We start from the raw sequence: 11,175 nt of genomic DNA, 5'->3' as shown, positions 1-11,175 counted from the left end.
AAGCTAATGTTACAGCATGTGCCTCCTGCAGAGGGACCCTGGTCAACCTTACAAATAGACTTCATTGGACCACTACCAGCTGGCAGCCAAAATTGTCACTATGCCTTGGTAGTAGTTGACGTGTTCTCAAAGTGGGTAGAAGCCATTCCTACATCAAGTGACTCAGCGGTCACTACAGCATGGGTTCTATGGGAACAGATTTTGTCACGCTGGGGTATCCCTAGGATCATAGAATCTGATCAAAAGGACCCATTTCACTGGCAAGGCCATGAAAGTCCTTTGTGAAGTTCTGGACATAAAGCAGCGCTTCCATGTTTCTTATCATCCTCAATCAGCAGGGTTTGTGGAACTAATGAATCGGACCATCAAGGCCCGGTTAGCCAAGGCACTGTTACAGAAGGGCTCTTCTTGGGTAACAGCTTTTCCCGCAATACTCATGGGTATTAGGGTTATGGAAGCATCCACCACAGGGATCACTCCATCTGAGCTCATGACAGATTGCAAAATGCCTCTTTGAGCTACAATTGGCAAATGCCATTAAAGATGTTGTTGCAAGAGATTTGTTCCTGCAACAGGTGCAAGATAATCTCAAGGGACTTTTGCCTTATGCAGCTATGCGGCTGCATAAACCCTATCTACAGGGGGAGACACCTATGCCCTCTGTAGGTGATTTAGTAATTGTTAAAGTTTTCCATAAAGCCTGTCCTTGGGATGCAAACTGGGAAGGGCCATATCAAGTACTTGAAGTCATGGGTGATACTATGCTAAAAGTACAAAGACCATTGACAACTAAAAAAGAATCTCGAAGGAGGCGCAAGGTACAGATGTGCCCAGCTAGTTTGTTGCTCATTGCATGGCATTCAGGCCTCTGAGTCGAGCCATGGACTTGTGGCGTACCATGGTATTCTTCAACTAAGGATACGCTATGGCATGTAATACAGGGCTTAACCGCTGGGTGGCTAGTGCTCCACTGTTGGATTTGTACTGAATACCATACTGTTAAATTGAATGGATATCACATTCACGCACTGTACAGTATTTGCATGTTCGCACAACCAATATTTTTAATATCACATACATACAGTAAGCTCTTAGAACGGGATGCAAATCAGTACACATTGTACATACGGTACTTGTACAGTAGTGAAGTTGCCCAAGTTGTTATCACGGTATAACCAATACTGTAGATTAATGAGATGCAGGCACAGCTTTCACTATGATGGGTTGAATTATTCTCTAATGGTGGGGTACTGTGTACAATATTTGTAAAGGAAGACAATTTTTTTTATTATTAAAAACAGCAACGGGTGGGTGGAGTGCACAAGGATAAGGCCACTATGTGCAGTTTTAATATACAGTAGCTGGCTTGTGGGCTAGTGGTTAGGTGATCGCTTTGCAACAATGTTGGTCCCGGTTTCGAGCCCTGGAAAAGAATAGGTTTTTTTGCCACTGTCGGCTCTGGACACTATAGTGAAACTACTGTAGTAGTGTTGTTGTTTAAAAGTCTGCTTAAAAGTAAGACATTACAAACTGATTGTGCATTTAAAAAGTGCAAACTTGCATCAATGTCTGTGCTGTAGTGGCTGTCATCTCCAAGGGGTTACAATGGGATTTCTTGCGCATGCCCAGTGGAGGGGGTATAATGGGATCTGTGGCACATGCCCAGTGGAGCCAAGCCATAAGCCATGTAGCGCTATACCATGGTGTATGGAAGATGCCCAACTGCGCATGCCCAGTTGTCTGTATTACTACAGTATGCTGTTGAATCTTCACACTTGAGCCACTCTGTGCTGTCCCAGACTTGTACACAATAGTCATTTCAATGCTGTTCTAGACTTGGACACTATAGTGATTTTAAGAGTTCAGTAACTGGTAGTGGGTTCTATTTGAGAGAGAGGTCTCTGCATTACAAACTGACTGTGTATTTGAACTGCAAATTTGTGTCAATGTCAGCACGGTTGGAGCTGTGGTGGCTGTCAGCCAGCTCTGAAGGGTTACAAATGGAATCTCTGGTGCATGCACAGTGGAGAGGTTGCAATGGGATCTCTGGCGCATGGCCAGTGGAGGGGTTACAATGACAATGGAATCTGTGGAGCATGCCCAGTGGAGCCAAGCCATATGCCATGTATCGCTATGCTATGGCGTATGGAAGATCATCACTGTGCATGCCCAGTTGTCTGTATTACTACACTATGCTGTTGAATCTTCTCACTTGCGCCACTGTGCGCTGTCCCATACTTGTACACAATAGTCATTTCATGACTTCAGAAACTGCTACAGTAGTGGGCTCTGTTTGAGAGGGAAGTCTCTGTATTACAAACTGACTGTGCATTTAAAGCGCAAACTTGCATCAATGTCGATGCTGTTCAGCCTTGGACTTTACAGTTATTTCTTATGACCAGTAACTGCTAGTGGGATCTGTTTGAGAGAGAAGTCTCTGTATTACAAACTGACTGTGTGTTTAAAGCGCAAAATAGCATCAATTTCGATGCTGTCCTAGACTTGGAAACTATAGTGATTTCATGAGTACAGAAACTGCTAATGGTCTCTGTATGATAGAGAGGTCTCTGTATTGCAAACTGACTGTGCATTTAAACCGCAAACTTGCATCAATGTCAGCACGGTTGGCACTGTGGTGGCTGTCAGCCAGCTCCGAGGGGTTACAAATGGGATTTCTGGTGCATGCTCAGTGGGTTGGGAGTCACACACAGTGCATCAGGTCCCTTCCCCCAAAGCAAGCAAGAGCCTCATTACCATAATAAAGGATGCTTTGTTAATCCATTTACTGTAAGCAGTCAGCTCTGCCCTTGTGTCCTGAAAAGGCTACGAATAGTGACCATTGCCAAGGACACCATCCCCCATCTGCTAGGACAACTAATGTGCCGCTATGAATTTGTCTGTACTGTATATTAAAAACTGACGGTGCGGTTCAATTTGCACTCTTGCGCCACTCTATGCTGTCCCAGACTTGGACACAATAGTGACTTCACAAACTGGTTGTGAGTTGGCTCTGTATGAGAGAGAGGTCTCTGTATTACAAACTGTGCATTTAAAGTGCAAAATAGCGTCAATGTCGATGCTGTCCTAGACTTGGTCACTATAGTGATTTCATGAGTACAGAAACTGCTAATGGCCTCTGTATGATAGAGATGTCTCTGTTTACAAACTGACTGTGCGTTTAAACCACAAACTTGCATCAATGTCGATGCTGTTCCAGCCTTGGACACTATAGTGATTTCTCATGACCAGTAAGTAGTAGTGGGCTAGTTAAACTGCAAACTTGCATCAATGTCAGCACGGTTGGCACTGTGGTGGATGTCAGCCAGCTCTGAGGGGTTACAAATGGGATTTCTGGTGCATGCCCAGTGGGTCAGGAGTCACACACAGTGCATCAGGTCCCCTCCCCCAAAGCAAGCAAGAGCCTCTCATTACCATAATAAAGGACGCTTTGTTAATCCATTTACTATAAGCAGTCAGCTCTGCTCTTGTGTCCTGAAAAGGCTATGAAGAGTGACCATTGCCAAGGACACCATCCCCCATCTGCTAGGGCAAATAGTGTGCCGCTATGAATGTGTCTGTACTGTTTGCACACTTGCGCCACTCTCTATGCTGTCCCAGACTTGGACACAATAGTGATTTCATGACTTCAGAAACTGGTAGTGAGTGGGCTCTGTATGAGAGAGAGGTCTCTGTATTACAAACTGTGCATTTAAAGTGCAAAATAGCGTCAATATCGATGCTGTCCTAGACTTGGACACTATAGTGATTTCATGAGTTCAGTAACTGGTACTGGGCTCTGGGCCTGATTCAGAGCCGGATGCTCCAACCAGAGCGCTCGCTCTGAATCAGGGCCGGCCTACCTAAAATTGGAGTGGCCTCCTGGCCGCTCATATAGCTGTGGGTGACCACCCACAGCTTATGCGAGTGGCCAAAAAGATGGTCGCGATGGCCAAGACCATTGCAACCATCGGGCTTGCGACAAGACTCTTGTGGTAGGGTCTCATCTGCCACAAGCCCGGAGTGCTTTTGGCTCTATCAGAGCCACAAACACTCCCACTGACATCACTAGGGATGTCAGTGGGGCCGGACCCAGACGGTAGGCGTTCCCATGGGAATGCCTCCATCTGGGTAGCCACGCCCCCAGCACACCCACCAAAGGGGGCATGCTGTCAATCACCATCAACAGCACACCCCCTTTGGTGTGAGACCCCGAGCGACGGGAGCAGCCTCCGTCATGCGCATGCGCATTTGGGTAACATCGACCCACTTGCGAGCGTACAGCGCTCATGAGCGGGTCTGAATGAGACCCTCTGTTTGAGAGAGACGTCTCAGTATTACAAACTGACTGTGCATTTAAACCGCAAACTTGCATCAATGTCGGCATGGTTGGTGCTGTGGTGGCTGTCAGCCAGCTCCAAGGGGTTAGAAATGGCATCTCTGGTGCATGCCCAGTGGGAGGGTTGCAATGGGATTTCTGGCACATGCCCAGTGGGTCTGGAGTCACACACAGGGCATCAGGTCCCTTCCCCCAAAGCAAGCAAGAGCCTCTCATTACCATTATAAAGGATGCTTTGTTAATCCATTTACTGTAAGCAGTCAGCTCAAAGGTCTGCCCTTACAGTACCTGTATGTCACTGCATTTTGTACAATACAAACAATACAATGTCTAGTGCATTGTGGTTTCATTTAAAATACAGCTGGGTGGTATAGAGTAGCATACAGTAGAAATGGCAGGTACAGTTGTTGGAAGTTGAGGAGAGTCTACTGTACTGGAGTAAACTTACTTAATAATATTGAATTTCAGTTGCTCTATATTTATTTAATGCTGTTTGTGCATCAATACCTGTATGTGTTGGTGTACAGTAAATGACAGAATTCTCACAGCACCAAGTGATTTCTGTAACAAATTGTAGCCTTCCAGGCTTCGATCCCGTCATGCCCACACTGCTTTGCCACTACAGTACACCACAGATGCCTGCCGTAATGAGTGACGCACCTGTGTGTAATGAATTAGCGTTGTGCGTCACTGGCTGTTGAAAATGGCGATGACAAGGGCACGCAGGTTTTCTGCTGGCGAGCTCTTTCTCCTGGTTAAGTGGCGGGACCAAAGTTTTGCCACTAACCAGGACAAAGACCTGGCATACAGGAGGGCATCGCGAGCCATTTATCGCAAATATGGGCAACGCCGCAACATCTGGTCCCTGCAATGCAGGTGGTCCAACTTGCTATGGAGGACAGGCCTCTGCTCCATCAAATTAGGAGGCGTCTCAGATGCAGTAAAGTATTGCTGTATAATCACATGAATTACAGTATACAGTACAATAACAAATACAGTACAATGCACGACTCTGACATACAGTACACTGCACTGTAGGGTGTTGGATACTATCTGACGATGACTGACAGTTGTTACCACACACTCACATGACTGGCAGGGATTTGATTGACAGGGTCATTCAATCTACATGGACTAAAGGGCGACACACTATTGGTCGACATGGCTTGTTTGTATAATAAACCTACAGTAACAAAAGGCAAGTTGATCCACCATATATAATGCCTGTCGACCAAATCTATATCGACCTACTGTATACACTGTTTATCTGTGCTGGCCCTGCCCCCTTTAAGTCTGACAGTATTTACTAAGCAGTGTTAGGAGTCAGAGTGAAAAGTGATAAGATAGTGATAAGGTGCCAGCCAATCAGCTCCCAACTGTCACTTTTCAAACACAGCCTGTGAAATGGCAGTTGGGAGCTGATTCGCTGGCACCTTATCACTTTTCACTTCTCCTAACACTGCTTAGTAAATAGACCACAGATTGAAAAATGGTAAGGTGCCAGCCAATCAGCTCCCAACTGTCATCTCACAGGCTGTGTTTGAAAAATGACAGTTGGGAGCTGATTGGCTGACACCTTATCACTTTTCACTCTGTGGTCTATTTACTAAGCAGTGTTAGGAGAAGTGTCTCATAACACTGTTTAGTAAATAGACCCCCTAAAAAATGTTAAATGCCAGGGTGTGCCTATACAGTAGCATTCAAAGTATGCAAAGGCCAGCAATTCTGGCAGCAGTGTGCCGATCCTGGCACCCTGCAAGGTAAAAGTACAGCTTGTAGGGTGGCGACAGTGCCACCCACAGAGCCTCTGTGTTAGGTTGCACTACTTGGTCATACTGTACTGTATATTTTTTTATATAACTGTACAGTACCATACTGTTTTATGTTGGGCCCAATGCCAGCTTTACAGACAACAGTAGTTTTTGTACTACAGTATACTGTATTGTTTTATGTTGTTATTCCGGTAGAGACTTGTCGTACAGTAGCATTTTTTGTTACAGTATACTGTACACTTAAAACTTCAAACATCATTGTCTTAGTAACATTTATCTTTACTTTACTGTACAGTACTGTAGCATTAGGTATTTGGGTATTGTCTGAATAATTCCCATGTGGTGGGCCTCTTTCTAATCCTTGATGCCTTCTAGGCCAATTTACCCTGTTCCTGTTGTATGTACTGTACTGTAGGGTAATTTCTCCCATGTGCCTGAGAATAACCTCTATTTACCTTCTTGTACTATCCCAATCTGTTTCCTTGCTACAGTATACTGTACAGTACTGTATGTCCTACTGTATTTGTCCACATGTCTAACACTTACTGTACAGTACCTGAATGTGGCTGTCTTTCCTTACCATACGTCCACTGTACAGTACCTTTGCTGCCTGTGGATGCTGTTCCTATAGGGCCTGTGTACTCACAGTCATTAATTTCTCACTTTGCATTTCCTTTCTCTTGGTTAGATCAGTAGCTAATTCCCTAAGGCCATCTACAGTACTGTACCGTAATCCCTCTCCAATTTGGAATAGAGATCTGAACTCTTGTTTTCAAATTCTCCTTAAGGTCATCCATAAGAACTGAAACAGCCACTTCCCTGTGATTCACATAGTCTTTTATGTCAGGTACTGTACAGTACTGTACAGTAGTGTAAAGAACAATACTATAATTGCCCATTTCCAACAAAGCTCTATGGAAATATTCTAAAGCATTTTCATTATCTTTTTGCTTTATGGATAAAATATTATGGCAATCAACAAATACAGGATGCAAAGATATCCCCAGTGGCCTGTACATGCAGCATTAGGGATATTGTTAACCCTCCCACCCCCTCATCTTTTCTCGCTGCCGGCATCAGTAAGTGTGCATAGAGTACACTTGACAATGCCGGCACCGTGGCGAACAATATCGACTCATATACACCTGGTCTAGTGCCCATGGGCCATACTCTACAGCAAGTGTACTGTACTGTATACTGAATTTATTGATATTTTTCCACATTGTTATCAGTCAAAATGATGACATGTTTTTTTTTCCCCACAGTTCGCAAAGCCCCCCCTGCCCCTGCAGCTCCACCACTGCCAACAGCCGGGCTGCAGAGTCTGAGTAAGTACAGTACTGTACACTACATTGTTCTCTCTCCCTCTTTTTTTCTCTCTCTCTCTCACCATCACCTGGCCACAGTGTCCTCCCCATTTTGCATAAGTACAGTACACCACATTATTTTCTACAGTACTGTATCTCTCTCCTTTTTTTCCCTTGTCAGTCTCTCTCTCTTTTTATCTCTCTCTTTTTCTCTCTTTCTCTCTCTTTTCTGTACTTGTGTAACAGTAACATCATTTTTTTTCCAACAGTATCAACAACCGAAGGGCCCCAGCCCCTCCCTGGCCCCAGTGGCCTCCCCATGCCACGTAAGTACAGTACTGTACACCACATTATTTTCTACAGTACTGTATCTCTCTCCTTTTTTTCCCTTGTCAGTCTCTCTCTCTATTTATCTCTCTCTTTTTCTCTCTTTCTCTCTCTTTTCTGTACTTGTGTAACAGTAACATCATTTTTTTTCCAACAGTATCAACAACCGAAGGGCCCCTGCCCCTCCCTGGCCCCAGTGGCCTCCCCATGCCACGTAAGTACAGTACTGTACACCACATTGTTTTCTACAGTACTGTATCTCTCTCCTTTTTTTCCCTTGTCAGTCTGTCTCTCAACCTTTCCCTCTCTCTCCCTCTCTTTTTCTCTCCCTCCCTCTCTATCTTTCTCTCTCTCTCTCTCACTGTCTCTCTCTCTTTTTCTGACTCTTTTTCTGTCTCTCTCTCTGCCCCCTCTCTCTCTATCTCCCCCCTCTCTCTCTCTTTTTCTCTCTCTCTCCCTTTTTCTCTCCCTCTCTCTCTCTCCCTTTTACCCCCTCTCTCTTTTTTGATATCTTTTGTGTAACAGTAACATAATTTTTTTTCAACAGTATCAACAACTGAAGGGCCCCAGCCCCTCCCTGGCCCCAGTGGCCTCCCCATGCCATGTAAGTAGAGTACTGCACACCACATTGTTTTCTACGTACTGTATCTCTCTCATTTTTTCCCTTGTCAGAGAGAGAGAGACTGACAAGGGAAAAAAGGAGAGAGATACAGTACTGTAGAAAACAATGTGGTGTACAGTACTGTAATTATGTGGAATGGGGAGGCCACTGGGGCCAGGGAGGGGCTGGGTCCCTTCAGTTGTTGATACTGATGAAAAAAAAATATTTTACTGGTTACACGTACAGAAAAGAGAGAGAGAAAGAGAGAGAGAGAGAAAGAGAGAGAGAAAGAGAGAAAGAGAGAGAGAGAGAAAGAAAAAGAGAGAAAGAGAAAGAGAGAGAGAGAGAGAGAGGAAGAGAGAGAGAGAGAGAAAGAGAGAGAGAGAAAGAGAGAGAAAGAGAGAGAGAGAGAGAGAGAGAGAGAGAAAGAGAAAGAGAGAAAGAGAGAGAGAGAAAGAGAGAGAAAGAGAAAAAGAGAGAGAAAGAGAGAGAGAAAGAGAAAAAGAGAGAGAGAGAAAGATTTTTTCTCTCTCTCTCCCTCTCTTTTTCTCTCTCTCTCTTTTTCTGTCTCTCTCTCTCAACGCATCTCCAACCTCTTCTCCTTACACAATAATCATTTTTGTCCTTGTTTTTTTTTCTACAAGACATTGAAGGGTCTCAGCCCTCCCCAGGCCAAGATCCTGAGGAGGAGGAAGAGGAGGACCCAGACTCCCCTCCCCAGCCAAGTAAGTACTGTATAGTATAGGACATTTTGTATTAATACTGTAATACAGTACAGTATATAGTAACATCAGTACAATATGTTTACCCTCTACTTTCCCAATGAGTACTGTACATTACTGTGTTATTCTTTTGTTTACACAGAATACCTCCATATAGTTGTGGTGGAGCTGGACAGCGAGGAGAGCAGCGAGTCAAGTAAACCCTAAACTTTAATTTTTGGGTTAGGTTTAGTCACCCTCAGGAGGGTTCGATTTAGGGTGCGGAGAGGGGGGTTAGGTTTAGGCACTAACAGGTGTATGTTAAGGCACTAGGGTGGAGGTTATAATACTGTAGGTTAGGGGAGGGAGAGGGTAAGGTATAGTTTACTTACCTTCTGATGTCAGGATCTTTTCCTTCAGGCTGATGCTGTCGGGATTTGAACCTCTGGCTGAACATCCGCCGGCATTTAAATGCCATTCCCATTTCTCACCCATTTTGATATATTGTTCACAATGTATCATCTAGTGTATGCAATCAATCACCAACGATGTGCTTGCTCGCTCCCTCCAGTGGCCCAGCCCAATCTGGACATATTGTTAACCCTCCCACCCCCTCATCTTTCCTCACTGCCAGCATCAGCAAGTGTGCACACTTGATGAGGCCGGCACCATGGCGAACAATATTGGCTCATACACATCTGCTCTAGTGCCCATGAGCCATATTGTACAGTAAAGTGCATACTGTCAGTAAAGTGTAATAATACTGTAGTAATACTGTAGTACTGTCAGGCTGAATTTATTGACATTTTGCCATATTGTTTTCAGCCAAAATTACATGTTTTTTTTCCCCACAGTTGGAGAAATTGTACGGCCCCAAGCCCCCCCAGCCCCTGCAGCTCCAGCTCCACCACCACCAGCGGTGCCCAGTGGCTCATTTGAGCCTCGTAAGTACTGTACACTACATTGTCTTCTACTTTACTGTATCTCTCTACTTTTTTTTTACTTTTCACAGTGTCTCTCTCTCTCTTTCATGTACTCCAAAGGCCCATCTCCAACCTCTTCTCCTTACACACTAATTCTTTCTTTAATTCTTTCTTTACTTGGGTATTTTTTTCTCAGTACTGCACAGTACACTACAGTATGTTTCGCTGACCTATCTTAAGGGGCTTACAGTACATGCTAGACCATTTGGATGAACACTAACAATATAGTTCAATGATACATTATACAGTATTGTTCAAATGGTCTAGTGTGTATGCAGTCAATCACCAATGATGTGATTGCTCGCTCCCTCCATTGGCCGAGCCCAATCTGGACATATTGTTAACCCTCCCACCCCCTCATCTAAAGTGTAATAATACTGTAGTAATACTGTAGTAATGTCAGGCTGAATTTATTGACATTTTGCCACATTGTTTGCAGCCACAATTACATGTTTTTTTCCCCACAGTTGGAGAAACCGTAGGCCCATCCAGCCCCTGCAGCTCCAGCTCCACCACCACCACCACCACAATTGGCACTCTTGAAAAGGCACCCAGAGTAGTGTACTGTACCGTACACTACTGTAAATTGTCTTCTACTGTTTCGCTCTCCTTTTTTTCCTTTTCACAGTGTCTCTCTCTCCCTCCTGTACTCCAAAGACCCATCTCCAACCTCTTCTCCTTACACACTAATTCTTTCTGTACTTGTGTAACAGGAACATTCTGTTTTTTTCCCACAGTGCGGGAACATGGAAGGCCCCGGCCCCAGTTCCCCACCACCCGAGAGCCTGAACCTGGGCAAAGCAGCCCTCACAGGCCGCATAAGTACTGTACCCTACACAACTGTACATTGTCTTCTACTGTACTGTATCTCTCTCCTTTTTTTACTTTTCACAGTGTCTCTCTCTCCCCCCCTGTACACCAAAGATGCATCTCCAACCTCTTCTCCCTACACACTAGTTCTTTCTGTCCTTGTCTTTTTTTTATGTTTCAGTATTGTACAGTACTGTATGTTTTGGTGACCTGTCTTAAGGGGCTTACACACTAGATGATTTTGATGAATGGTCAAAATATGGTTCAATGACACAGTATACTGTACACTATTGTTCATATCATCTAGTATGTACTGTATGCCTGTAAAAACATGGGAG

Source organism: Taudactylus pleione, unplaced genomic scaffold, assembly GCF_031769625.1.
Source record: "Taudactylus pleione unplaced genomic scaffold, aTauple2 ptg000266l, whole genome shotgun sequence".
NCBI classification, from domain to species: domain Eukaryota; kingdom Metazoa; phylum Chordata; class Amphibia; order Anura; family Myobatrachidae; genus Taudactylus; species Taudactylus pleione.
This window is presented reverse-complemented; position numbering follows the sequence as displayed.